We start from the raw sequence: 23,407 nt of genomic DNA, 5'->3' as shown, positions 1-23,407 counted from the left end.
GCCTAAATCTTTCGATATTCCTAGCTTATCGAAGATCGTAGGCAATGAACTAGAAAGAGTATTATGCCCTGTTAGAGCTCTTAAGTTCTACTTAACTCGTACTAAACCTTTACGAGGCCAATCTGAAGCGTTATGGTGTTCGGTTAAGAAACCATCCTTGCCTATGTCAAAGAATGCTTTGTCATATTTTGTTAGATTGTTAATACGAGAAGCTCATTCACACTTGAGTGAGGAAGACCGATCTTTGCTTAAGGTTAAGACGCACGAGGTTAGAGCTGTAGCAACTTCCGTGGCCTTTAAGCAAAATAGATCTCTGCAAAGTATCATGGACGCAACCTATTGGAGAAGCAAGTCAGTGTTCGCGTCATTTTACTTGAAAGATGTCCAGACTCTTTACGAGAACTGCTACACACTGGGACCATTCGTAGCAGCGAGTGCAGTAGTGGGTGAGGGCTCAACCACTACAATTCCCTAATTCCATATCCTTTTAATCTGTCTCTTGAAATGTTTTTTAATGTTGTTTTTATGGGTTGTCCGGAAGGCTAAGAAGCCTTTCGCATCCTGGTTGATTTGGCGGGTGGTCAAAGTCATTTCTTGAGAGCGCCCAGATTAGGGGTTTGATGAGGTCCTGTTGTATGGGTTGCAGCCCTTGATACTTCAGCTCCTGGGAGTCTGTCAGCATCCTAAGAGGATCGCTGGGCTCCGTAAGGAAGACGTACTTACAAGGCAGAGTAATCGTCTAAGTCGACTTCCTTACCAGGTACCTATTTATTTTGGTTTTGTTATATTGATAACTGTCAAAATGAAAAAAAAAAAAAAAAAAAAAAACTCTTAGCTTATACGATGTAAACATATTTAACTCTGGTCTCTACCCACCTCCTTGGGTGTGAATCAGCTATTATATATTCACCGGCTAAGTTAAATATTTAAAAATGATATTTTAATTATAAAATAAATTTTTGAATATACTTACCCGGTGAATATATAAATTAAACGACCCTCCCCTCCACCCCAATAGAGACGCAGTGGGATGAGAAGAAATTGAAGGTTTTGTTTACATCGAGAGTGGTATCTGGCCGACAGTTGGCGCTGGTGGGCACACCCGCAACCTGCATAGCGATCGCTGGCGAGTTTTTTATGTATGTGTCTGTCGAGCAACAGAGTTGCAGCTATTATATATTCACCGGGTAAGTATATTCAAAAATTTATTTTATAATTAAAATATCATTTTTATCTTTTGCCTTGCTTTGATGGCTCCTGTGAACTAATTCTGTTTGGGGAATCTGTTGCATTTGATTTCTAGCCCCATATAATTCTTAGCCTTCTACAGGACAAATATTCCTAGTTTCTTTCTCCCATCTTGCTGTCTTACCTCTGTACTCCATATGGGCCAAGTTTCTTGAATCCAATTCTAATCCTATTGAGGTGTTCTGGTCATGCTTTGTCCAGCAAAAAAATTTTCATTTCCATGTTTGGTTGTCTTGATGTTTTTCAGTTTGATGGAATTGTAATCTATATTGTCTTAATTTTGAATTAGTAATCATTTATTCATTTGCTTTACGTTTTATTTTATTTTAATTACCATCTTCCTGGTGCTTTCACACAGGAACCTTATGCACTACAGGATTTACAAAATCTATTTGTAGATATTCTTATTTAGAGTATCACACAGCTATTCCATGTTAATTGTCAAATCCACATTATCAAAGCAATTAGAAATCGTTAAAGTTTTCTATTTCATCTTGAAAGCCTTATTATCTTGTTTTTCAGATGTCTAGTGGGAGCTTTTTGTAGTCTTGGGGCCACTTGTTTGAAAGCTTTAGAACCTACAGTAGACATACATCTTGTATCCAATAATATAAAACCATCTGTAACTATTCTTGTGCCTAATTGATTCATTGGCTGTACAATGTGTAGCAATTCTCTTAGATATTTTGGATGTCTGGCTCTGATAACTTGATGGGTTATTGCACATGCAGTAACTAAAATTTTATTTTAGCTTTAATAGATTGCCATTGTAATTCAATTAGTATATGAGTGATCCTTTCTCAAGGTGGGACACCTTTTATCACTCTTGCTTTTCAGTTTATTATGTTTTTTAATTCCATAAGTTTCACTTAGGGTAGATTATAGTGGATGGAGTTTTAGTAGTTAATTGATTCCTTATTCTTTGCTAGATTTTTATGGTTATTCTCTTATGTACTCTAATCTTGTATAAGAATCACTTGCTAGCCTGTTCATTTTGAATTGGTGTTCTGTTTGGCTAACAAAAAGTGAAGTTGATTGTGAATGAGCAAATACGGCCACTATTTAAAACCTTTCGTTTTTTACAGGTAATTCTTCAAACAAGCTGCAGATAAGAAGTACTTTTTTTTTTCAAGAATAAAATACCCGAGGAAGGATACTACTAAGGGTTCTTCAAGAGTGGACCTTCAAGAAAATCCCATCTGTTTTACAATGTTTATTTTTTAGAGAGTAGCAGTTTTTTCAATGCTCCTTTTGCATTGGTGTTTAGAAATTTGGAAGTCCTGTAGACAATGCCATAATTCTTTTCAGTCACCCAAGGTTCTCACTTCAGTAAGTTGTCTGTACTTTAGTCCCTACTGGAATACAAACCCTCATCCTTTAATATGTGTATGATTTCAATGAAGCTGAAAACGAGCCTGTTAAAAGATTGTAATGAGGTATTGGTAGTTACTAACGGTAAGGCACTTCGGACATCAGTCTTACAGCAGTATAAAAGTACTCTCTCCCCCTAAGTTGGCTGCTTTAATTTTTTCTCTTTACAGTGTGTTTTTGCTGTTTGCCAAATGAAGAAACAATGTAAGGGCTTATGGTCCTGCCTTGGAAAGTGCAGCACCTTCACAAGCAGAAGTTATGTTGACCCTCATTCTTATGTCCTTGCCTATTGGGTATGTCTGCTCACGGTCTTCCCCCATGAGGAGTGTAATGACAGGTCATCACTACAACTTGGTTGAATACAGCAAGAGATGAAAGAAGGCAAAGTAGGACTCTTTTTTTCAGGGTCTTCTTTGAGGCCAAATAAATCCTCTAGGTCTTTATTTGCCCTAATTTACGCTACAGAATGACTCAAATCTTCTGTATCCGCTAGTGGTGTTGGAGGTGGTTTTGCCTGATGGCCTACATGGATCAGGCGAACCCCGTCCTTCACCCCATAGCAAGCCTGACGATGTCGAGGCTATGTCCTTGGCTCTGAAGATTCTGTGGCATTTAGGCCTCATTAGGACTTCTCGGTCTCCCATTACTGCCACATCTGCTGCAGCAGAATCATTGCTTGACGTGACCTCCCTCTAGCCTGGCAGAGACTACTTAGGTGCAGTTGACGACAGGTCCTCACATACAGTAGTCTGTAACCCCCTTGATATGACGACGACTTTAAAAGAGAAGTGGTTACATCTCCCTTCCCCTCCCAATGCTATTTCGACCTCTTCTTCGGAAGTATACTCTCCGGTGGCTACCCACCTACCAGAGGTGAAAAGAGAGTGCTTTTCCTTTGCCCAACCAGTGGCCTCCCATTCCCACAAATGTGAAAAGGACACCACGAGTTCCCGATTAAAACAGTTGCCAGTATTAAGCACACACGCATCCTTCCAGGGCTGGATCGCCGTAGTCGTTTTGAAAAAAGGTTGTGACAAGCCTATAGAAAATACTGTAGACTCTTGCGCTTTGCAAAGCGGACTCACTCTTCAGTAGAATAGTCCTCTGCTAACTTCCTCATTTATGCGTTCATGTGAAAGAGAGTGTATCATTCCTTTGAGTAAGAGAATTTTCATATGGGGTAGAACTTGGTAATCGTGCCATGCCTGTGAGGAAGAATCAGATCATAAGGTGGATCCTCATCCTCTGTACTGATTTTTTACCAAATATTAAGACTTTTATAGTGATTGGCCACAGCATTAGGATAGCTTAGACAGAAATAAGATAAGAGAAATAACAAATGTTATTTTTCAATATTTAACTTAGCCGGTGATTATATAAGCTGCAACTCTGTTGCTCGACAGAAAACTCTACGTTAAAAATCCTCCAGCGATCGCTATGCAGGTAGGGGGTGTACTTCAACAGCGCCATCTGTCGTGCAGGTACTCAGTACTCAATGTAAACAAAGAACTCAATTTTCTCTCTGTCGGGCTACCGGCAAGACCTACTAATTCGCTGTTGCTAACTGGATTTGTTTTCACAACTATTGGTGAAGTACACTATTCTAGTTTTGAGCTTTCGCTATGCAGGTGTTTTATCTTCATCTCAAAACTTGAAATCGTTTTGGATAGATTTAATTATGGTGACAAAGAGAGTATGGACTTTCTTTCACTTTTAAATGGCCGACCCTTCCCTTAGACGGAAGTGTGTTTAGGCTTTTAGTAATTATCTTATCACGTTATAGATTTTCCTCTATATATTTTGTATCTCTCCGCCTTTATTAGGCCTCTTCGATTAACTTTCCATTTTTTATAAACATATAAAATAAATTTTAATGCTTTGTTTATATAGACCTTTCCTGAGAGTAGGCGGTCCTAACTTGGAAACCGAAGTTAATCAACATTGAGCCCTTTATATCGTCTTTAGCTTTTAAAGGATTTAAAACTTTTTAAATGTAATATTTTATGAAAGAATTTCTTTGATAGTCTTCGTACTGTTTTCAAAGATGAACTAACGTTTAGTTTTTTTATGCTACGCAGTTGTTGACGTTCAGGACGTTCAACATGCGCTCTATCGTTACGATAGAGAGAGAGTGTATCACGGTTTCACTTTGCAGTAAGAGTAATTCGATTCTGACGTTTTGTTCATTCTTTCTTAGCTTAAATGTTTTAAATTCTAATTTAAAGGAACTTTTTATTTGAAAAACCTTTCAGTTTTTTCCTTTAGTCAAATAACATTTTTTTTTGACGATATATAATTGGGCTCTTCTCTTAGGTGCGAAATCAAGAGAGATAGAGACGGAGGGAGAGAGAGGAGAGAAAACGTTCCGTTCAAGCGGGTAACGTTGTTCTCGTGTTACTCTCGTCCCTAGTCTCTGTACGGGGAGGAAGGATAAAACGTTTTTAGGTTTTTATTCTCGTCCCCAGGCTATGTGCGGTGAGAGATTGAAAACGTAGTTATATGAACTAGTGTTTAGTCTCTTTCCCAGCCACTGATTTTTCTTTTTATCTTAGAATATGTTTTCTGTTTTTTGCTGGTATTATGAGCATGCATTATACGACTAATTTCGCAATTACTACCTTTTAATGAAGGGTAGAATTGCGTGTTTCAGGTAGAAATTAGTACAAAACAGAAAATCGAAGTGATGAAGTGATATGCGCAAAGTGTTACAGTGTTGCGTCCGAGGCGCAAAGTGTTACAGTGTTGCGTCCGAGGGTTCGTCTGTTCGTGCCTGTCGTTCACCTAGTCCGGGACCTCTTGCAAGCTCCCAAGCCCAGGGGAGAAGTAATGTCAAAAGACTTATGGGTTCGAGAGGCCTTGACCAACGAACAGACGTTTTCCCTCTATGGTATCGGGTGTTTCTTACCAAGATCTCCCCTACCATAAGACGAGAGAGACGTCGTTTCTTCTCGCCATCCGTAGGCTTTTCGCATAAGAAACCTGTCACAAGGTTTCGAAGCCCTTAAGCGAAAGTCAGTCCTTTCAGGACAGGTCCAGCATCCTGGTTACAGCCATTAGGACAGCTCTGACCCTATGCAGTCATCGGATAACTGCTCGCCGCCTAACAAAAGCGTAACACGGACTCCGAAAGTCTCTTTTCGTAGGCAAAGTGTTGCGGTCACAGACGTTACCCTCGTCTATTACCACAACCATTTCCGTTGATCCTTAAGGGGTTGTATGGCAAAACATGCAGTATATGCTTGCCTCCCTTATGGAAGACTTTTCTGCCGATTAGTCCGTTGAGTCTAGCCGTTTATCTCATCGATATCCTGGCTTTCAGCCAACCTAACGTTCCTTTGTGCTTACTGTTGACGTTGGCGTAGCTTAGTCACGTCAGTCAGGTTGTTTAGAACCACACTCGATGCGGTCTCGTGTGGTTTTTCAGCCGCATTTGGACGTTAGGCCACTGGCTGATGCTCCTGTTGACGTTCTAGACGTTCACTAACAATCGGAGTTGACTTGTTTTGACGCTGTGCGTCAACCTCCGCATTCTAGAGTTGTTTTGACTGCTCAGTCTAGGCAGTCAAAGCAGTCTCGAGTGGACGCTGTACGTCCTCACGCACCTGTTGTGGTTGACAGTTCAGTTGTTGACAGTTCACAGACTGTCAAGCAGTTACATGACGTTGCGTTCTGGTCCGCTACTAATGCACCAGTGAGAGACAAGGTTCCTGTAGATGAGGAAGTTGCTGTTCTCCCTCCTACTGATATTCCCTTGAGGACTCTGTCAGATGGAGAGGAGCCTTAAGCTGCTTAGCCTCCTATGGACTTTAATTAAATCATGATGATTTTTTTAAGGATCTTCGTCCGGATCTTGTAACTGCTGCTCCTCGTTCGCCTAAACGTCAGAGCTTACTCTAGGCCTAGCTACTTCGAAGCCGTTGTTTTTAAGCTAGTGCTCTCTCGCTCTCCTAGAGAGCGTTACGTTGGCTAGGCGACTGGTTTTTCACCAGGAGGAGTTTGGGGGATACAGCCTTTGCTTTCCCTTCTTTTAAACTGGTTTATAGAGCGAGAGTCTGATATGACACGAGAGAAATTCTCGGCTTGGGAGTTCATGCCTCTGCCCAGATAGACTTCTCAATTCTGGTAGACTCTCCCTGGCGCCTAGCCAGGAGACGCTCCAAGTTGTTTACAGGTCAACTTCTCAGCTGTTGTCGAGCCTTTGAAGTTTTGCTGTACTATTATGTCACGCATAACAAGGCTTTCAGGGATGGTAAACGGTTCCGCCTCAGTCGCTAACCCCGTCTGTTGCCACACCTTCTCCCGTAGACCCTAAATGGGCTTTGCTGCAAGACATGCAGTCCAAGCTTGCGTCCTTGATAGAGGACTTAAATGCGGAGAAGAACCTTCTGGCCAACAACCTTCCAACCGGTCGGTTGTGCGCCCTGTTGACGCTGAGGTAACCTACTCGCGTCTGCCAGTTGAGGTGGTTCCTCCACCGATGCGACCCAGTGTGGGTTGCCAGCTGCACGTTGACGTTAAGCGACGCTCGGAGGTGGTTGTTGACGTTCAGGACGTTCAACAACCAGCAGAGGTGACTTGTTGTGACGCAGTGCGTCAACCTCAGCAACCCGGTAGGGTGTTGACTGCACAACCCAGACAGTCTAGACAGTTTTGGGTTGACGCTGTGCTTCCTCGCGCACCCATGGTTGTTGACAGTTCACAGACTGTGCAGCAGTTCCATGATATTGCGTCCGGCTCCGTCACGCATCCACCAGTGCGACCGGATTCAGCGAGTCAGACGTTGCCCACTCCGTTGCCGTTTCCTCATCAGTTTCGGATGAGGAACCCTCTGATGAGGACGTTGCTGAACAAGACGATCAGCCCCCAGCCCTGCTATCCATCCAGAAGATGCTGAAGAAGGAACGCTGCTCAGTCAGGCTGTGGATGAGTCTGGTAGGGACGCTGTCATCCGTGGATCAATTTGTGTCACTAGGAAGACTACACCTCCGTCCTCTTCTATACCATCTAGCTTTTCACTGGAAAAAGGACAAGACGCTAGAAGCGGTCTCGATCCCGGTTTCCGAAAAGATAGTCTTGTCTGACTTGGTGAAAGGACTATATCAACCTAAGAGAGGGTCTTCCCCTGACTGTTCAGACTCCCAACCACGTTCTCTTCTCGGACGCATCGGACGTAGGCTGGGGTGCGACATTAGACGGTCGGGAATGCTCGGGAATATGGAACTCGAGTCAAAGGACAATGCATTTCAACTGCAAGGAGCTACTGGCAGTACGTCTGGCCTGGAAAAGCTTCAGGTCTCTCCTTCAAGGCAAAGTGGTGGAGGTGAACTCGGACAACACCACGGCTTTGGCGTACATCTCCAAGCAAGGAGGGACCTACTCTCTGACGTTGTACGAGATCGCAAGGGACCTCCTCACATGGTCAAAAGGTCTAGACATATCACTAGTAACGAGGTTCATCCAAGGCAACTTGAATGTCATGGCAGATTGTCTCAGTCGGAAGGGACAAATAATTCCAACAGAATGGACCCTCCACAAGGATGTATGCAAGAGACTTTGGGCCACCTGGGGCCAGCCAACCATAGATCTCTTCGCAACCTCGATGACCAAGAGGCTCCCAATATTTTGCTCACCAATCCCGGACCCAGCAGCAGTTCATATAGATGCCTTTCTCCTAGATTGGTCACATCTAGATCTATATGCATTCCCTCCGTTCAAGATTGTCAACAAGGTACTGCAGAAGTTCGCCTCTCACGAAGGGACAAGGTTGACGCTAGTTGCTTCCCTCTGGCCCGCGAGAGAATGGTTCACCGAGGTACTTCGATGGCTAGTAGACGTTCCCAGAACACTTCCCCTAAGGGTGGACCTTCTACGTCAGCCACACGTAAAGAAGGTACACCAAGGCCTCCACGCTCTTCGTCTGACTGCCTTCAGACTATCGAAAGACTCTCGAGAGCTAGAGGCTTTTCGAAGGAGGCAGCCAGAGCGATTGCTAGAGCAAGGAGAACATCCACCCTTAGAGTCTACCAATCGAAGTGGGAAATCTTCCGAAACTGGTGCAAGTCAGTATCCGTATCCTCGACCAGTACCTCTGTAACTCAAATAGCTGACTTCCTCTTATATCTGAGGAAAGAACGATCTCTTTCAGCTCCCACTATCAAGGGTTACAGAAGCATGTTGGCATCAGTCTTCCGTCACAGAGGCTTAGATCTTTCCAACAATAAAGATCTACAGGACCTCCTTAAGTCTTTTGAGACCACGAAGGAGCGTCGTTTGGTTACACCTGGTTGGAATTTAGACGTGGTACTAAGATTCCTTATGTCAGACAGGTTCGAACCGCTACAATCAGCCTCCCTGAAAGATCTCACCTTAAAGACTCTTTTCCTGGTATGCTTAGCCACAGCTAAAAGAGTCAGTGAGATTCATGCCTTCAGCAAGAACATCGGATTCTCATCCGAAACGGCTACATGTTCTACAACTTGGTTTTCTAGCCAAAAACGAGCTGCCTTCTCGGCCTTGGCCAATATCGTTCGATATTCCAAACTTATCGTATGGTTGGAAATGAACTAGAAAGAGTCTTATGCCCTGTAAGAGCTCTTAAGTTCTATTTAAAACGAACTAAACCTTTACGAGGCCCGTCTGAAGCTTTATGGTGTTCAGTTAAGAAACCATCTTTGCCTATGTCAAAGAATGCTTTATCCTATTTTATCAGACTGTTAATACGAGAAGCTCATTCCCATCTGAATGAGGAAGACCAAGCTTTGCTGAAGGTAAGGACACACGAAGTTAGAGCTGTCGCAACTTCCGTGGCCTTTAAACAAAATAGATCTCTGCAAAGTATAATCGACGCAACCTATTGGAAAAGCAAGTCAGTGTTCGCGTCTTTTTATCTTAAGAATGTCCAGTCTCTTTACGAGAACTGCTACACTCCGGGACCATTCGTAGCAACGAGTGCAGTAGTGGGTGAGGGCTCAACCACTACAATTCCCTAATTCCATAACCTTTTTAATCTTTCTCTTGAAATGTTTTATTATTGTTTTTGGGTTGTCCGGAAGGCTAAGAAGCCTTTCGCATCCTAGTTGATTTGGCGTGTGGTCAAAGTCATTTCTTGAGAAGCGCCTAGATTAGAGGTTTTGATGAGGTCCTGTTGTATGGGTTGCAACCCTTGATACTTCAGCTCCTAGGGGTCGCTCAGCATCCTAAGAGGATCGCGAGGCTCCGTAAGGAAGACGTACTTAAAAAGGCAGAGTAATTGTTCAAGTCGACTTCCTTACCAGGTACTTATTTATTTTAAGTTTGTTATTTTGATAACTGCTAAAATGAAATAAAAAATCCTTAGCTCATAATAATGTAAACATTTATTGCTGGTCTCTACCCACCCCCCTGGGTGTGAATCAGCTTATATAATCACCGGCTAAGTTAAATATTGAAAAATGTTATTTTTATAATAAAATAAATTTTTGAATATACTTACCCGGTGATTATATATTAAAGGACCCTCCCTTCCTCCCCAATAGAGACGCAGTGGACCGAGGAGAAAATTGAGTTCTTTGTTTACATTGAGTACTGAGTACCTGCACGACAGATGGCGCTGTTGAAGTACACCCCCTACCTGCATAGCGATCGCTGGCGGATTTTTAACGTAGAGTTTTCTGTCGAGCAACAGAGTTGCAGCTTATATAATCACCGGGTAAGTATATTCAAAAATTTATTTTATTATAAAAATAACATATTTCCTTGGAGGTACAGTATAATATGATGCCTTGAAAGTGGGAGACTGCTCTTTGTCAACTTTGCATTGGTCACACTCCGTCTACACACAAGTATCTGATGAGTGGCCAATGCCAGCTATATTGTGACCTCTATTTATTACCCCTGACAGCAAGGCATTTGTTGACCGAAGGCCTTAGTCTTAGCACCGTAAGAAATAGATATCTGTTTGAGGCGGGAGGTCTGGATGGCAGGTTCATCCTTGCCAAGATTCTTGGGCAGGATGTCTTGAACTATGTTAGCAATATTTGTAGATTTTATTTAAAAAACTGATCTTCTAAAAGCTATTCAACTTCTATAAAAACATCTTTGTTTTTATAGTTTTAAATTTAATTTCCCTTTATTCTGTATTTATAACAAGCGATATTGGTGTCAATGACCTTTGATGTCAGTCTCATACACCTCCACGCCTCTTTCCTAGGTACCCGATTGTATGGCTTCCCCAAATCAATAAAAAACATGTAGGCCCCTCTATCCTTCTGCATATTTTTCCATTGTTTACCTTAATGAAAAAACTGCATGTACTGTGCCCTTTCCTGGCATACCCCTAAATTGTTCTTCGCTTTCTGCTGTTTCATTTCTTATTCTTCCCTCATAGATTTTCATAGTAAGAATTATCAATTTTATCCCACTGTAGTTTGAGCAGTCCTGTATATCCCCCTTTTTTTTATATAGAGACCTTGTGACTTTCTCCAGCTGCTCTGCAATTTTTTTTTATGGTAGGTGTTTTCAAAGAGGTCCCGGGGTATATCAACAACCTCTCTTTCCAGACATTTCCACACCTCAGTTGAAATGCCTTCAGGTCCGACAGCCATTCCATTTTTCATTTTGTCTGGTGCATTTTTGTTCCGGCGCAAATATAAACCCTTCGTTATTTACAGGGGTATTACTCTGGGAGTAGCTGAAAGACGGGCCAAGACAATTCCAGTGAAGGATAACTACCTCAACCGCTAGTTAGCGGGTGAGGGTGAGGTAGCTCGGCTACCCTGCTCACTCACACCTGTCGGCTGAGTAAACACTTTTGCCTTTGGCTCGGTAGATTGCGGATGTATCATTGCCCTCTCCTAATTTTTTACTTGCCTTAACCAATTGTTTTCTTTTTTCATTTCCGGTGTGTATGTGACTGCAATCCCGGTATGCAGACATGTCCTGGTCTCGAGGGTCGTACATGGGGTACCCTCACCTGCTGTGTCTGGCTTGCCAGGGCCATCGGTGTTTGAGGAACGACACCTGCGATCAGTGTCGGGAATGGCCTGCCTCCCAGTGGGAGAGGTTCAGGCGTAGGAAGAAATCGTCTAAGCGCAATTCTTCTCCTTTAGGGTCTTCCTCGAAATATAAATTGCGAGCTGCTTCATCTAACGCCCAACCTCTTATTGAAGCTGCTCCTCATCTGGGCCCTTCCGTGGTATAGCCGAGTAGCAGAGCAGACCTGGTTACTTGAGGTCAACCCTGCAGGTTAGGTGACGTCGATGACTCCCCTAGCGAGTCAGCTCCCTCCCTTCCCCCAGGGAGCGACTGCTTTATTAATATTATTATTATTATTATTATTATTATTGTTATTACTTGCTAAGCTACAACCCTAGTTGGAAAAGCAGGATGCTATAAGCCTAGGGGCCCCAACGGGGAAAATAGCTCAGTGAAGAAAAGAAATAAAGGAAAAATTAAATATTTTAAGAACAGCAACATCTAAATGAATACTTCAATATAAACTATAAAAACCTTAACAAAACAAGAAAAAGAGATATTACAATGACCAACTTGCCCGAGCGTACCCTCAAGCAAGAGAACTCTAACCCAATACAGTGGAAGACCATGATGCAGAGGCTATAGTACTACCTATGACTTGAGAACAATGGTTTGATTTTGGAGTTTTCTCCTAGAAGAGCTGCTTACCTTAGCTAAAGAGTCTTTACTACCTTTACCAAGAGGAAAGTAGCCACTGAACAATTACAGAGCAGTAGTTAACCCGTTGGGTGAGGAAGAAGTGTTTGGTAATCTCAGTGTTGTCAGATGTATGTGGACAGAGGAGAATCTGTAAAGAATATAGAGACTATTCAATGTATGTGTAAGCAAAGGGAAAGGGAACTGTAACCAGAGAGAAGGATCCAATGTAGCACTGTCTGGCCAGTCAAAGGACCCAATAACACTCTATCAGTAGTATCTCAATGGGTGGCTGGTGCCCTGGCCAACCTGCTACTTTTACAGATATTTTATCTTTCTGGCCTTCGCTGGGTGTTGATGATCCCTTTCTGAAGGAAGTTCTGTTCGAACTCCTTCAATTGGGAGCGGAGAGAAGGCGTTCATCTCCTTCCTCTGCAGAGGTTGATCCTGCTCCTGTGGATGCAGGCGCTGCAGCCCGTTGGTCAGGCTTTGAATCCGTGTCCGATGTCGAGGATTTTGCTGACCCACCATGGGCGGTGGCAGAGTATTCTCCGTGGCAGGTATCCCCTTCGGGAGAACGAGTCTCTCGTTTGTGAAAGAAGACCGCCACTGGGCATCAGCGGTCCCCGTACGCTTAAGGTTCTCTTCTAGGGGGGAGGTAGAACCTTGCCTTTAGTAAAATTCTCTTTTGGGAGAACAAACCTTCCCTTTGGGGGAGGTAGCTCTGGAGCAGTCTTATCCTCGGGCAAAGTTAGCTTTACGTTCCTCTCTGGAGATTCATAAGGTGGAAGGTTTCGTGACCCCTCTCCACCCTGGACATTCTCCTCTTCGGGCTGTGAGGAGACGTCTTTTTGAACCTGCTGGTTCTCCTCACGTTGAGCCTTCGGGCTCTCGTCTTGTTCATAACCCTGGGAGACCTTCGGACCTCCATCTCATTGAACCTTCAGGTTCTCACAACTTTTAACTTTCGGGTTCCAGTTATGTTGAGCCCTCGGGCTCTCGTCACGTTGAGCCCTCTGGTTCATGTGACAGAAACCTTGGTTTCCCGTTGCGTTGACCCTTTTGGGTCTCACAACCTTGGTTACGCTGAGCCCTCGGGCTTTCGTGCCTCTCGTCACGTTGAACCTTAGTGCTCTCATGGCAGGGAAACCTCGGTTTCCTGTTGCGTTGATCCTTCGGGGTCTCGCAACATCAGTTACACTGATCCTGCGGGCTCTCGTTCCAGGAACTACACTGAACCTCCGGGTTCTCGTAGCTGTGAGTCCTCTCCTCGTCGTTTGAATCCTTCCGGTTTGCGCGGTCATGCTGAGCCTCTCAGCTCTCGTGATCCTCGTCATGTTTAATTTCTCTCTCTTGACAGAGAGTCTTCGGACTCTCGTTGCTTGGATCCTTCGGGCTCGTGTGACTGGCACTAAATTGAGCCTACGGGCTCTCATGACTGGCGCTGCGTTGGGCCTTCGGGCTTGCGTGACTGGCGCTGCGTTGGGCCTTCGGTCTCGCGTGACTGGCACTGCGTTTGGCCTTCGGGCTCTTGCAGGTGTCCATCTTCCTTCAAAATTCGGTGATGCGTTACCTCAGGGTCCTTGTCATTTCCATTCCCATGGGTCATGCGACCTGAAGTCACACTCCAAGGTAGCTCTTTCCCCTGGGTTTCCTCCTCTTGCTCCAGTTCAATCTCGTGCTGCGCCGTGTGACAGACCAACGTTGCGCGACACCTTAGCGTCTCGTGTAGGAGCATTAGCGCATGACATGTCAGCGTCTCGCGCTAGAGAGGATTCTCGCAATTTTCCTTCCTCGCGAAACTCGTCTCGCCCCTCCCCCGTGGTTGCTTTGTCCTCGGACAAATACCCTTGCCGTTTCTAGCTGCAGAAACGGCCAGGAGAGATGTACACCAACCTCTTCAGTCTCATGGGCCTCCACTGCCCCAGAGACAACAGTCACCCACCTGACAACGTCCTGACCCTCTCTCCAAGGGGAGGCATTTGCCGATTTTGCCTGTAGGTAAGCCACCTACTTTGTAAGAGGGCTAAGAATCCCTCAGAGGTTTCTAAGCCCTGGGGTCTGTGCCATCTTAAGAACCTCCCTCCCAGCTCATCAGGAGCCCATGACCCCCCATTGTTGCGAGCATTATTTGACGTAATGCGGCATGCCATGACGGGGGTCACTCCCCGTTCCCAGTCTGTAGTAGGCACTCTTAGATTCCTCTATTGCCACCCATCATTCCCGGGGCCTCTCCTACATCCGATCCTTGGAGGAATTCTGAAGACTCCACCCTGGCGGTTCCCCCTTGCAAGGAGAAACCCATCTCTCGCAAGAGACTTCGGGAAGAGAGAGTGCCAGAACTACAAGATAGCCCCTTACAGTTCAAGGTCCCACAGGCCAAACCAAAGGGGAAGAGGAAGAGGGTTTGTCCTTCACCCCCCAAGGAGGATGGGGCCATTTGCTATAGGGACTCGTTCCGTTCCTCCCCAGTCGAGATAGTGCCTAAGTAGGCACGCCCTCCCACCCGGTCTAACGTGGTTCCTCCTGCTGCGAATTCCCATCCTTCCTGCAGACCAGCAGAGCCTGTAAGGTCCTCGCTGATAGAGGAACTCCTGCCACAGCACAGGGAACCCAAGGATTTATTTACTATCCCTAAATCCTCGGCCAGGCTTCCCCCACCTCTGTCTGAGAGGCAAAGGGAAGCAAGCACATCTACAGCAGTTGCCCTGTCTCCAGCTTATTCTGATGACTACTTAGACCCACTCCGTGGCTCGACTTCTGGTTGGGTTCTCTAGGACAACTGATCTGGTCCCAGGACTGGTCTCGGTAGTCCTCCAGGAAGTCTATGGAGACTTTCCCCCCATCAAGTTGTGAACCTCTGGGTCAACACCAGCCTGAAGAGAAGGGATGCTGCCATAGGAAGATTCCATAGACAACTCCTTCAGGTAGAGGTGGCAAGTCTCAGGAACGCGCCTTTTGAAGATAGTTCTCTCTTCAACCACAAGGATGTCGTGCTAGTGGCAGAGAAGTGGAGGAAGTCCAGCCAGGACTCCCACATCCAGAAGGTCTTGATAGCCATGCCTTACACTTCCCAGCCACGCCTTACACTTCTCAGCCACAGCGGAAACACTCTCCAAAACTGCAGACGAAAAGGGCTAGAGATCCTAAACAATGAGGTCAGAAGGGGTCTAAACAAGCCTTTTGAGGAAAAAAGTCCTTTCGTGGAGGTAAAGGGAAGAGGGCATCCAGCCAAGGTCTATCCCACTAGGACAAGCATTCTTCCCACACGACCACCTGTGGGGGGGACGCCCTGCAGAGCCGCTAGCAGAAGTGTCTTCGTTACAGGACCGAACCCCGGATAATCGAGGTGATTCATTCAGGGTAACGCGTCCCATTCACACACACTCCCCCTCCACTGACTCAAGTGCCTCTTCAATCAAACTCGTATGCGTAGGGATCCCCACTGGAGTTTGCCATCCGGGCAGAAGTTCAGACCATGTTGGAGAAGGGCGCCCTCCAAGAGGTCCTCGACGAGTCTTCAGGCTTCTACAGTCGACCCTTTTCTTTTGAGAAAGGTGTTTGGAGACTGAAGACCAGTCATCGACCTCTCAGCTCTGAACAGGTTTGTCGAACAGACTCCGTTCAGAATGCAGAAGGCTGACACGGTCAGACAAGGAATAAGACCGCAGGATTTCATGTGCACTCTAGATCTGAAGGACACATACTTCCAGATCCCAACCCATCTGTCTTCCAGGAAGTATCTAAGATTCATGCTAGACCAGGTCTTCACGAGAAAGTTCGCCCTACTGTCCTCTTGGGCTCACAGAGTCAGCATCCGTCTCCTAAGATTCTTGGACAACTGGGTGATTCTGGCAAACTCGGAGGTGGTCCTTCTTCACCACTGAGACAAACTCTAAGGTTTTGCCAGGGTCTGTCTGGGATCGTGGTAAATCTCGAAGTCTCCTCTGCTTCCCTCTCAAGAACTGGTATACCTGGGCATGCGAATAGATACACTAAGGCACAAAGCTTTCCCATCAGATAAAAGGATTCAGGGCCTGAGAAAGATAGCACAGACCTTCCTCAGGCGAGAAGAGCTCCCAGTGTTGAGTTGGCTTCACCTTCTCGGTCACCTATCCTCCTTGACCTGACTTATTTCCAACAGCTGCCTCAGCATGAGATCCCTCCAGTGGCGCCCGAAATCCAAATGGAATCAGTCCATCGATTCCAGGGATTGTCTAGTTTGCATAGGGCTAGAGAAACTGGCGGACTTCAGGTGGTGGCTGGTAGATCCAAATCTCTGCAAAGAGGTCAGTCTTCTCATTCCTCCCCTGGAGTTGATGCTCTTTTCAGATGCATCAACAGATGGGCGGGGACCCACTTGCTGCACCACTACACCTCCAGCCAATGGTCCAAATCAGAAAGGTACTAGCACATAAATCTCTTAAGAAATGAGGGCAGCCTTCTTGGCCCTCAAACAGTGTCACCAGTTCCTGGCAGGGCTGAACGTGGTGTTGATGAGCAACAACACCGCAGTAGTAGCTTATCTAAACAAGCAAGGTGGTACCTTTTTGCAGCAGCTGTGCCATCTATCATTTGATATACTCAGACATGCAGAAGACAATTCTGTGACCCTATCGGCTTGCTTCATTTCAGGCAAACGGAATGTGCTGGCAGACAATCTGAGCAGAGCGATTCAGATAGTGGGCACCGAGTGGTCTTTAAATCCTCTAGTAGCCAACAAAGTCCTGACTTTGTGGGATTCCCCAACTGTGAATGTGTTCGCAACGACCCTGAGCTTCAGGCTCCCATTACGCTGCTCTACAGTCCCATATCCCCAAGCTCTTTAGCAAGATGCTTTCCAACAACAGTGGGTAAATCTGGACACGTACGCGTTTCCCCCATTCTGTCTGATGAGAAAAGTCCTCAACCAGGTATGAGCAGTCAGCAACATATGAATGACTGTGATAGGTCTGCTGTGGTATCATGCAGAGTGGTTCCTGGACCTCCTGCAGCTCCTCATGAAGATCCCGAGGGAACTTCCTCCATAGCACAACCTACTCAAACAGCCACATGCCATCATTTACCACAGAACTGTAGCTTCGCTTCGGCTTCACGTCTGGAGGCTGTCCAGCGTCTCCTTACACACAGAGGCTTTTCACAACGAGTTGCGAAAATAATAAAAGGTAATGCAAAATCTGCAATTAGTTCTTCATTTAAATTCCCCATACCATGACCACCATGAAGTCTACTAATATTTTCCCGACTGCTTCCAATATGTCCATTCAGGTCACGACATATGACCAGTCTTTCTTCCAGGTCTATTAATTTTACAACTTTATTCATTTCACTCCAAAATATATTCTTAATTTCCTCTTCATACTCTGGCTATATTTAGAATGTGTCCCCTAGAGCACGGTTTTACTTTCATTATTCTATAGCTCTTTCTTTCCCCTTCAACCACATTTTTCTTCATTAACTTACTAAGGACAACACCGACTCCACATCTCCTCCTTTCATTGGATCCTATATATAATCTTACTTCCACTGCCAATCTCTCTTGTCTTGTTTCCTTTCTACCTTGTCTCTTGCATGCACAATATGACAATTTTCATTCTCTCCATTACATCAGCCACATCTCTACTTCTGGTCATGGTTCCATTTCTATAATTTTAGACTTACGTCTTCAATCATGCTCGTTCTTGAGGGGTTATCCCTTGCCCATTTATTGGGTGGGTCAGCTGAGGCCCGCCGGCTTCACACAAACAGGATAAGTTCCAGATGCTTTACTGCCGGATGCCTTTCCTACCACCAACTCTTACCATTTATCGGGACTTTGGATCAGCATAGAAGTATCTCTCCTAGATACTTTTGATACCTATTTACAGTATATCAGATGGTGTGTCCTGTAAGTATAAGTTCATGCGTGACCTTCCATATAAACAGAAACTTATCACCCAAGGATATTTTCTCTGGTTGATTGCAGTCAACACTTGCACCTCTACAGGCCTGGGTGTTAGACATCAAGGAATTTTAAACCAACAAGTTTAGTTATAGAAACTTCCTCCCTCCTAAAGTCTCCTGTAAATGGATGAGGGTTATTTTTACTTTTGGAAAGTACTGTACACAAACTTGAGTCGTTAACGTTATAATTACTCCCTGAACTGCCCTGCAATTCTTAGGTGAGGAGGTCAAAGGTGGTGGGCAGGGCTTCTCTTCCACCTGCCGGTATCTACCGACACTTTGTTATAATTTTTTTTATTTTCTTAAATTATTAAAGGACTTGTGTTTGTGGAGTTTAAAAATTACTTTAAAACAAGTTGTGATATTTCTGTAGAAACTCATTTGATCAAAATCAGAAAACATTTGGTTGATCACTGTAAGTTCTAGGCAATAAGATATTTTTGTTGCATCCTCCAGTAGCAATCATAGAGGTTTGTTTTCATAGAAAATTAGTGTAGTCATATTCGAAAGGAAATAACTGACCATTTGATCATTTTTGATATCTGATTAAATTATTTGGAACTTGAAAATCTTTTTAAAAACATTACGTACTTGACTTTTAATTCCATTCAACTTCAAATTTTTCTTACACTTTTTTCAATTTTTTTTTTTTCTAAAGTAATTTTTTATGTGTATTTTTTTCTTCTTGAAACCTTGTTAACTGAAAAGAGGGTCATACTGTTTCAAAAGTTCCTTTGTCGTGTGTGTATGTGATGTTTGTGATGAATTTAACATCAAATGAAGATATCCTAAACAACCACAAATTTACAAACGTTTTTCCTTTGGGTAATTTCTTTAAAGATTTGTATGTGCAGATTCTTATTACCAGATATTTTGCCTGCTAGTTTATATCTTAAATTGTGGATTTCCTTTTTCCAGTTTTGAGACTTCTGTGTTAACTTCAAGGCTACACATTCCCTGAAAATCAACTTTTTAGAACATAATCCAAGTTTTTCCTTTGGTTAATTTGTTTGAAGGGGTGGAAGTTCAGCTGCTTATACCCTGACATTTTGTCTGCTATTTTATATCTTCAATAATGGTTGTCATTTCTTTTTACAATTTTTAGAGTTTTTAACCCTGGATAGGTACGGTGGGTCGTTTGCGACCCCGAGCGTCAAAAAAAAACAGGTTTTTCTCACGTGACTCACCCCTGTGACTGAATTTGTGGGTGATCGACCTGCAGGAGGTGTCTCCCCTACACGCTCTAGTAGTGTCCAGATGTGCATTGCTGTAGCTGTACTCCTTCCCCGATTTCTGAGACGCGTCGGGGTCGTTCGCGTCCGAGTTTACCCTTCTGAGGTAGTTTGCATAATTATCAAAGTTATTACGTATTATGAAATTGTCGTAGAATGGTGCAACTTGTATAGGTTATCAGTTGTGGAAAGTCTTGGTGGATTGTTTGGCTACCATGTGCATGTTTTTTTTTTTAGTTAAAATGTCGTTCATCACCACGAGGACCATTTTACCGCGAGTGCTCCTTTTTCATTTTTTTTCATTTTTTTGCCAAGTCATTTTTCCGTAAGATATTGCCAAATAGTGTCGTAAAACTTTTGCTTGTTTAGTGTTGGAAAGTGTGTCTAGATGATCTGGCTACCCATGCATGACTTTGTTTTTGTCAGATACGACGTAGTTATTGGTATATTGGGTATTTAACTGCGGTTACCAATTTCTGTTTTTTTTTCAATATTTGTAAAAATTACTACGTAGTAAGGAATTGCCGTATATTATTCATTTTTTTTTCATGTTTATGTGTTAGAAAGTGTGCCTTGATGGTTGGGCTAACACGTGCATGTCTTTTTTTTTATCTGAGATGTCGTATATTAGAATGTCGGGCATTTTACCGCGAGTGTCCCTTTTTAATTTTTTTTAATTTTTTTGCCAAGTCATTTTTCCGTAAGATATTGCGAAATAGTGTCGTAAAAATTTTGCTTTTTTAATGTTGGAAAGTGTGTCTAGATGATCTGGCTACCCATGCGTGATTTTGTTTTTGTCAGATACGACGTAGTTATTGGTATATTGGGTATTTAACTGCGGTTGCCAATTTCTGTTTTTTTTTCAATATTTGTAAAAATTTACTACGTAGTAAGGAATTGCCGTATATTATTGATTTTTTTTTCATGTTTATGTGTTAGAAAGTGTGCCTTGATGGTTGGGCTAACACGTGCATGTCTTTTTTTTTTATCTGAGATGCCGTATATTAGAATGTTGGGCATTTTTCCGCGAGTGCCCCTTTTTATTTGTTTTGCATTTTTTTGCTTAGTCATGTTACCGTAAGGAATTGGCAAGTAGTGTCGCAAAACTTATATTTTTATAGTGTTGGAAAGTGTTTCTAGATGATCTGGCTACCCATGCCTATTTTTTTTTTAGCCAGATATGGCGTATATATAAGTATGTGTTCGATTTTCCTGTGATTGCCATTTTTTCGTTTTTTCCCATTTCTTTCAAAATTACTACGTACTAAGGAACTATCACAGAGTAATATTTCATTTATATGTTTATTTGTCGGAAAATATGCCTTGATGGTTTGCCTAGCACGTGGCTGAAATTTTTTTTTTCTGAAATGCCGTATATTAGAATGGCCATTTTTCCACGAGTGCCCCTTTTTATTTGTTTTGCATTTTTTTGCTTAGTCATGTTACCGTAAGGAATTGGCAAGTAGTGTCGCAAAACTTATATTTTTATAGTGTTGGAAAGTGTTTCTAGATGATCTGGCTACCCATGCCTATCTTTTTTATAGCCAGATATGGCGTATATATAGGTATGTGTTCGATTTTCCGGTGATTGCCATTTTTTCGTTTTTTCCCAATTCTTTCAAAATTACTACGTACTAAGGAACTATCATAGAGTAATGATTCCTCTAGATGTTTATTTGTCGGAAAATTTTGTTTACTTTTTTTTTGATTGAATATCATCAAATTTTTTTAGCTAAAATATTGTTTTACATTTTTTTTTTCGATTTTATTTCCCTTCAAAAAAAATTTTTTGGGTCAGAATTTTAATTTTATAGCCGTAAAATAATCGACAATTATCCAGCAACCCACCATACAATTTTTATGCATATCCAATAATAATTAGATTAGTAAATAACACCTTGAAATTGACATACCCTTCCTACATTTCAAGTGGCAGATTAGGGAGTCTGAGTCAGTGTGGTTGGCGGCCATTTTGTGGACATATCCGAAGCGTAAGCTGCCCTATCTATATATATTCTTGTTCCCTATAGAATTTGTGATATTTTGGTATATTTTTACCTGCATAAATATCATATTATATATTAAATATATGTATTTTTTTACGAAATTTCCAAGTACTCAAAAAATTACCTTTAGATATGGCCCCTGATATAAATGTAATTTACAAAATAATGAAGATTTTTTTACATATTTCTATTTTAGGATAACATATGTTTATTCCCTAAAAAAATTAGCCACTTCCTATTTCATTTGGGTACCCAAAAAAATTCATGAAATTTGGACAATTTTTTTTGGCCAAAAAAAGTTACCCTTTTTTTCTCATTTCAGATCTTCACCTCCATGGGTCTGACTTCATCCAAAATACATCAAGATGTGTCCTAAACATTCAAGAATCAATTCCTAAAAGGATTTGTGTATATATGTATAAACTTTTTTTTTATGAATTTTTATTTCAGGTCTTTTATTTTCTACTTAATTTTTTAAAATATTTATAATAAATAGTTTTTCTGCAGATGAGTAGTATTTATCTTTACAGTTGTTTTAAGCATTCATTGAAGTTTTTTTTGGCAAAAGAAAAAAGGAGGTTACTGCAAAAACTGATTTTTCAAGAATTTTTTTTGGCGTCGGGGTCGTTCGCGTCCGAGTTTACCCTTAAAGGGGTGTCCGAGGACCGTACCTATCCAGGGTTAAACAATAGGATCATGTATGTTGTATAGGGATTAAAGCCTTCAAGTGGAGACGTTTATACCTAACTATGTAAAGAAAAAATTTGGATTCTATTTTATGGTTAAAACCTAAATTAATTAACGTATTAAATTAGCAATTTCTTTATCAAACCTTTAGTCTTGGAAAACCAAGCCTATGTTTAAATATTTCCACAATAATTTGGCTCTCATTTCAAAGCGTAATATTAGTTGGTTTAGATTTGATTTTGTGATGTTGAAAATTGCCTTATTTTGAATGTTGATTTTTAGCGACATTTTTATTACAATGGTGCAAGTGATCAAGTCTCAAAATAGGGTGTACAGTTTATTTTCACACACCAAAAATGTAATTTATAACTATTTTATAATAGGAGTTTCCATTGACTTTGTTTTACAAAAATTTGATGAGTAACTATAATTTAATAGGATTTTGCATTTATTATCAGTCTTGAAGAATAATGCTGTTATGTTCATGAAAATGTCATTTTTAACAAACTTAAAGGTTCTTAGTGTGGTTGAGTGTTGATTTGATTTTGTTTATGCTGTTTGAGAAATGCATTGTATAATATGAACTGTATCTGATATCAGTACTGATTTTAACCAATCAGTTTCTTGTATTTATCATATTCAAACTAAGGAAGATACTCAAGTTACAAACTTAATGGATTCCAAGAATGTGTTTAAGTCTAATTTTGTCCAATTTTTAGCCTAGGGTAGGCTTCATCTAACACTCCTACAATATTCAGATGCAAAGGTCAACAAAAAGTCCTGTTTCATATTATTAAATGCTGTCTTCCTTACTGCATTAAATTCTATTATGTTTTATTATAGTATGAACTTTTGATACAATATCTGATGTTTATGATTTTAGCTGCATTTGTTTTTTATCTGAATTTTTGTAAATTGAAGACCTTCTGTATAACATAGTTTCAGACATATGTCCAGCGTAAGGTTCTGTAATGACAAAAACTTATTTGTTCTTACGTAAATACAAACACTCGTCATTAAATGGGTAAACTCTTAGCACACTTTTGCTCTGACCATGTAGAAGAAAAACTGGTGGGTATGGCAACGTTATAGGGTTGCATCAGGTTTCCACCCATGCATCGACGAAGCGATTCTAGCGTCGCTTCGCTTTTGGTCGCCGAAGCAATCGGATGTACGTTTGCTTTGTTCCGTGGTCGTGACTTTTTCTAATAGGTGTTAAACAAGTGCTTTTGAGAATTTGCGATGGTCTTGAGGTCACCCGTGCAGCACCTT

At 42.3% G+C, this 23,407-nt stretch overlaps 1 long non-coding RNA gene across 1 annotated transcript in view; it reads left to right on the top strand.

Annotated features, from left to right (window-relative positions):
- LOC137634813 (uncharacterized) overlaps positions 1–19,307 on the top strand; it is a 102,837-nt gene extending 83,530 nt beyond the window's left edge. Inside the window, exons 2-4 of the long non-coding RNA XR_011042575.1 lie at positions 1,771–1,870; positions 2,334–2,577; positions 19,129–19,307. This is a non-coding gene — a long non-coding RNA (uncharacterized lncRNA). The remainder of the gene's footprint in view (positions 1–1,770; positions 1,871–2,333; positions 2,578–19,128) is intronic.
- The last annotated feature ends 4,100 nt before the right edge of the window (positions 19,308–23,407 follow it).

This window comes from Palaemon carinicauda, chromosome 45 (assembly GCF_036898095.1).
Source record: "Palaemon carinicauda isolate YSFRI2023 chromosome 45, ASM3689809v2, whole genome shotgun sequence".
Lineage (NCBI taxonomy): Eukaryota > Metazoa > Arthropoda > Malacostraca > Decapoda > Palaemonidae > Palaemon > Palaemon carinicauda.
This window is presented reverse-complemented; position numbering and strand designations above follow the sequence as displayed.